The sequence below is a fragment of the Carlito syrichta genome, unplaced genomic scaffold (assembly GCF_000164805.1).
Source record: "Carlito syrichta isolate Samal-C Ts95f unplaced genomic scaffold, Tarsius_syrichta-2.0.1 Scaffold301850, whole genome shotgun sequence".
NCBI lineage: Eukaryota > Metazoa > Chordata > Mammalia > Primates > Tarsiidae > Carlito > Carlito syrichta.
In genome coordinates, this window is record NW_007245946.1 from 275,663 (window position 1) to 282,053 (window position 6,391).

Sequence of the window (6,391 nt, forward strand, 5' to 3'; positions counted from 1 at the left end):
GACAAGAGGGGACTCTCCGGGGTCGGGGGTGGGGAGCAGCAGATGCAAGGACGGGGCTGCAAACGTGTGGTGAGAATAGGGCACCATGGGCTGTGGGTGGCTGTGCGGTGGAGAGTGCCCAGCGCCGGGGCCTTCCTGGATCCAGTGACCCCAGCCACAATTCCTCCTTTCCAGAGTACAGGTGCTGGGACACAAGATGACTAGGACCCCACTGGCCCTGCCCTGGGGCGCAGGGTCTGGTGAAGACACCAGCCAGCCTGCAAAGATGAGGTGCTCTGGGGGGCTTTGAGGTGGGGGGCAGGGAAGGGGTCCTGAAAGACTCCTGGCAGACAGTCTAAGCTAGGACCTTAGGGGTGAAGTGTGAGCCTGGCAGAGTGCCCGGAGAGTGTTCTGGACAGAGGGAACGGAGAAGCGTGCATGCAGAGGACAGGGAAAAGGGCTGTGACTGAGATCAGGCTCTGTGGGGCTGGAGGCAGGGCAGCAAGGCTGCAGAGGGGGCTCCCATGGGCAGGAGGTATTCCCTAAGGCTCCAGGAAGTCTCCTGAGGTGGGTGAGAACTGAGGGGAGACGACCCAAGTGGCTGGGGTGTGGACAGGGGCCACTGCTGGAATCAGGAACAGCTGGATTATGGCGGCCATGTGGGGGTGGGGGTTGAAGGAGGACTGGAGAGGGGAGGGTTGGGAGCCTCCCTGGGCTCTAGCTTGGGCACCACACAGAGGGTGGCACATCTGGGGGTGTGGGCAGGGAGGGGAGGTGCCCAAAGAGTTCTGCTGCAGCAGAGAGTTAGGTGAGGCCTGGTCTGGAGTAGACCTCCGGGGAGGGGGGGACACACCTGCAGTGACTGTGGGTGGAGAGGCTAGGCTGGAGCAGACCAGAAGAGGACAGCCACCGAGGACCATGCCTGGCAGTGTGCTGGCAGTGTGGTCAGACAGACACACACATACCTTTTCCTGGGATGGGGAAGCAGGCTGCTGCAGAAAGGTCATGCATGCAGACACACACACACACACACACACACACACACACACACACACACACACACACTCATAGCAAGAACACACACTCACCAATACACAGACACAGGTCACCTGGGGTATGTCCTGGTACATTTGGAGACACATGCGCATGCACACACACACACACTGAGGCCCACACTGGATGCAGATACACACACATACACACACACCACTTTTCCTAGGTTGGGAAGGCCAGGCTGCAGCAGAAGGATCATACAGATACAGACACACATACACACACATGTTCATTGGAAGACCACACACTCACCAATAAACAGACACAGGTCACCTGGTGTATGTCCTGGTACACGTGGAGACAGGTGCGTGCACATACACACTCAGGGCCATATGCAGGATGCAGACACACACACACACATACACACACACACACACTCCTGGGCTCCTGTAGGGGCCCAGGTGAGCCAGCGGGTGAGATGAGTCACTTGGCAGTTCCCGTTAGCCGGACTGCAACCACTGGGCAGCCTTCCAGCAGTGGATCAGACAGACACTCGAGTCACTGCTGGGAAGAGGCCCTGGCAGCCTGCTCCCCTGGAGTCCACGCATAATGGGGACACTAGGCAATGTTGCCTGAGGACCAGAGACCCTGTGCTTACCTCCCTCCCCAGGGTCTCACCCTGCTCTGACTGCCCGGAAGTCAGTCACTCCCTGGGTGCAGAAGGAGGGAAGGGTGGGGTGCCTGGGTGTGTACACCCCTGTCTGTGTCCCTAGGTGTGTCTGTGCATCCCCAGGTCTGTTGGGGCCCAGCCTGCCCAGCCTGTGTCTGACTCTGGATGCAGGGACCACATCAGGGACCTTGGTGTACAGACCCACCTCTGTGTCTTCCTAGGGATGTGTCTTTGGCAAGGTCATGTGGCCTAAGCTCTGTCCACATGAAATAGCCTCTCTCAATTATCTGGCATGGTCCGTGCGGCACAGGGGGGCTCCTGTCAGCTCTGTGGAGGAGGATGGAGCCTCGTGTAGGGATGTGGCGGCCACCTCCTGGTGCATCCCTGGACTACCCATGTAATCCCCTTGCCTCTGTTCCCTCAAGGCTGTCCTGGTGAAGACAGAACCTCAGTGTGGCAAAGTCCCCCATGCGCTGGCGATATGAGAGGGTGGGAGAGACCCTCTCTGAGCTCTGTGCACCGGGCCTGCCCACCCCTGGCGCAGATGTGGTTCCAGAGTCTAGCCAGGGCATGCCCAGGCCTGGGACTTGGCCCACTGAGGCTGCTGCCCTCCACAGGGCAGCCCACATGCACTATCCTGCCAGAGCCGTGCTCACCCGAGGCCCAGGGAGTCAGGGCTCTGGATTCAGGATGGGGATGGGCAGAGCTCCCCATCCTGAGGGCTGCCCCCTCCCACGCTTGCTGGCTCTGAGACAGAGCACTGGTGCACTTGGGAGGCGCAGTCAGCTCTGCCCCACCCTGCACTAGGGCTACAGTCTAGAGGCATCTGGCAGAGCTGCTGAGGACCCTAACTGGGAACCACCACTGGCATCCCTTCTTGGGACTTGTTCCTAGCTTTTTGGCTAAGCTGGGAGGGTCTGGAGGAGCAGATGCCTTGTCTGTGCAGAAAGCTTCCCCACCTCAGGGCCCCAGGGCTCTCCTGCAGTCCAGATGTCTCCGGGAGGGCCTGCCCCTTGGGCAGTATCCCCCACAGATGGGCACGCTGTACTGTGTGGAGGGGCCTCGCCATGTATTGCCTTCATGCCTCAGAGTCTGGCCAGAAGCCCTACCCTGCCTGCCAGAGCCCAAACTTGGCCCCAGCATCACAGCTGTGGGGGAAGGGGAGAAAGCAGGGGGCAGTCAACCCCATCCCGGGCTGTCCCCTAGCTGACCCTGAGCACCCGTCTCACTCTGAGCTCCAGTCCCCTCCCCATGTGTCCCTCTAGGGCCAGACACCCGGCTGGGCAGGCCTCTGCAACTGGGCTGGGCTCAGGGCTTGAGGCAACCCCAGCATCACGGGACAGGAGCCCAGCTCTCGGCTACCTCAGCACATACAAGGCCCCACACCTGCTGTAGGTGTCACCACACAGAAGCTGCCTGCTGCAGCTCTGTGGTGTCACCTGTGCTCGCATGCTCTCGGCACACACACAGGTGCCAGTGCCTCCCCGGGACCGTGGGACAGGGACAGTGGCCTGGCCCATGGCTGGCCCATAGACTGCTGAGATTGGGCAGCAAGGCCTGGGGTGCAGGCCCTCATGGGACCTGGGTGAGGAGCTGGGGCTCCCAGGCCCCCGCCCCACGTGCCCAGCAGCCGCCCTCCTCCCCTCTCCACACAGGGATGCCCAGAACATTAATCATTGATGTGTCCGTGCGGCAGCTGCAGCAGCACAAGCAAAAATAGCCCTGCTGTGGTCCCTACTGGGCCCTGGCTACAGCTCATGCCCAGTCCCTTGTGGTGCTGGCGTGGGGGCCTCAATTCCCAAGTACAGCCCGGTTGCTATGCCAGCTAAGCAACTGTACCCAGAGAGATACAGAGAAGGGGCTGGAACCAGGAATGATGACACAAGGTCCCGCAGGAGTCCCCGGGAGTGTGTGTGCACTTTACATCCTGCTCAGCCCTGCCCCCCACCCAACCCTCAGTCCTGTGCACAGACAGTGGGGCGGGCTCCAAGTCTGCTGGGCTGGGCTCTGAGGACCACCATGAGCAGGTAGGGCACAGTCCACTCAGCTACCTCCTTGCTGATCACACTGCCCCCTGGCCTCTGACCACCTCACTGTCCTCCAGCTGAGTGCTGGCTTTGGGCCCAGACACTGTCCCCGGGTTCGCTGCCCCTGCACCCACACAGCTGGACTCAGGAAATGGAGCTGTGGTGGGGCATGTCAAGACCTGCGGTCGCCAGCTCAGAGGCTGGTGTCCTTCAATCCCCGGGCTCGGACGGCCCTTCTGGTGGTGGATTCAGCAGTATGGGCCAGCCTGGGATCTGGCAGCAGCAAGCTGTGATGCTGCAGGCAATCTGCTGCCAGAGGTGGGGATGGGCACTCTCCCGGACTCCCCTCAGGACTCAGTTCTGAGGACCCCAGAGGGGCAGGACACCAGGATGCTTCTGGTGTGAGGGACCCCTCCCCAGCCAGTCCTTGCTCATTGGGTGATGTGGGGGGGGGGCGTCAAGATGACCCTGGGGCTATGGGCGGGGTGGCATCTGCCCCAGGACTCCCAAGGCTGGGGTATGGTGGCTTGGCAACTCTGCAGAGGAAGCTGCCCCCCCCACACTGTGCAGCAGGGCTGGGGCTTAGGGGTGCCTAGGGGTTGCCAGAGAGGAGCACACTGTGCCTGTCCCCTCAGGGAGCTACGGCCTGAGTTCCCCACACCCTGACTTTAATGAGGACCTACCCTCTGGCCCAGGCCCCTCCTCAGCAGCTGGAGACAAGTAAACTTGAGCAGGTGCCTGATCGACCCACCAACCTGGAGGCCTGGTCCTGGCTGGTGCACCACATGGCCGTGCCCTAAAGCAGAAGCCAGGGACTGCCTGTCAGCTACCTGAGCTGCCCCCACCCCTCTTGCAGCTGGGACTGGGCACCCCTACATCAGTGTCACCTCTGCCACTTCCTCTGAGTCTTGGCTGTCCCAAGGCAGCACCCATCCAGTAGGGTAGCCGGGGTCACCAGGTATACTCGTTTTCTGTTGCTGCTGTCATAAAACACCACAAACAAACGTAGTGGCCCCAAACTACATCTGGTAAGTGTCTTGTCTTCCAGGTCTGGATGTTGGCAGTGCACATTCCTTCTGGAGGCCGCAGGGGACGGTGTTTCCTGGTATCTGGGACTGCTGGGGCCATCCGCAGTCCTTAGCTCATGTCCCTGCAACACTTCAGCCTCCACTTACATGTCTGTGGCATCTCTTGGACCTTGACCTTCCTGGCTCCCTCCTATGAGGACGCTGGTGGCTACACTGTGCTCAACCACATAATCCAGGAGCCTCCCCTCACCTCAGGATCCTTAAGCACGTCTGTAGATTCCCTTTCCCCTGTAGAGTCACATACTCAGCCCGAGAAGGCTGCTTTGTTCCTGAGTCAGCTCACCTCCACCCATACTGGGGGTATGGTGCACGCCTCACTCTCCACGTGGAAGAGGAGGCCCAGACGGGCATGAGGGACTGCTGGGAGCCAGGACAGGCATACCAACCCCATCTCTGCTTCTTGGGCAGGTCTTTGGGCCCGGGCTTCAGTTTCCCATGTGTATCCAAGGGCAACACTCCTCCGACCCCCTTTCCAGCTCCCTGGACCTCAAGGTGGCACAGACAGCGGGTGAGAGGGACCGCAGTGGAACCGGAGAGCAGGACCACCTGGGACTGAAGCTGCCCCTTGGATGGAGGCTGTGCCTGCAAACTCAGAGGATGTCTAGTCACCATCCCTCAGGCCCACTGCAGTGCTGGGGAGGGCCGAGCCAAGCCCCAGTCCTAGGCCATCTGACTGCAGAGTTGCCTGTCACACCACATTGCCGGGCTGTTCTGTCCCTCAGGAAGGGAGGGACAGGAGGCTACAGCCTAGGATGCAGAGAATGACCTCATCTTGCCATCTTTAAAATTAAATTTCTCAGTAGCTTGGCTGAGAAGGCCCAGGGAGGGAGGATGACTCATGCAAGCAGGACAGGACCCAGGCAGGGCCCCAGAGGGGCACAGGGTGGGAGAACTGTGAGCCTGGGTGGATGGGGTGGTGTGGATCACGGCTGCACCAGGGCCTGGCCCTCCCCATGCCCAGAAGAGGTGGCCGTGGTGCCAATCTGGGGGAAACTGGGGTGGAGATGGCGCCAAGGTGGACTTCATGAGGCTGGGGGTGGGGACAGATGACCAAAGGCCTGGAAGCCCGGGAGGGGAGCTGGCAGAGGGTTTCAGCCCCGTGGGTAGCAGAGGGGCAAGGCCAGCTCCTAGTTCCCCGTGCTCTTGGGTGGTGGCGGCAAAAGGGGCAGCTGTCCACTGGCCCTGCTCTGCCGGGGGCGGCTGGTGACCAGGTGAGAACTGGCACTCCATGGGGCCTGCGAGGGAGGGGCGGTGCCCCTCCTCGTGCTTCGCAGGCAGCGGACCCTCATCCCCGAGAGCTGGGAACAGGCTAGGTTGTGGGGGTTCGGGAGTCGGCAAGACACACTCAGGGAGTCTGGAGGACAGAGAGCAGCCAGGTCGCGGCGAGGAGTGGGGCGGCCCTGGGTGGTCCAGGAGCTCGGCCGCAGGACGCCCAGAGGAGGGGCTGCGGCGGCTGTTGGGAGTGCTGGGACGGCGTTGAGGCAGCAGCGCGACGACAGCTCCTCTCCTGGGGCCGGCTGGCGCTTGCTCCCTGTAGGGACCGTGCCCCAGGGAACGCACAGGGGTCGGGGATCGTCATAACTAATTGAGAACCACTCGGACCGAGGACTGCGGCAAGCTCGGAAGGGTCGGAC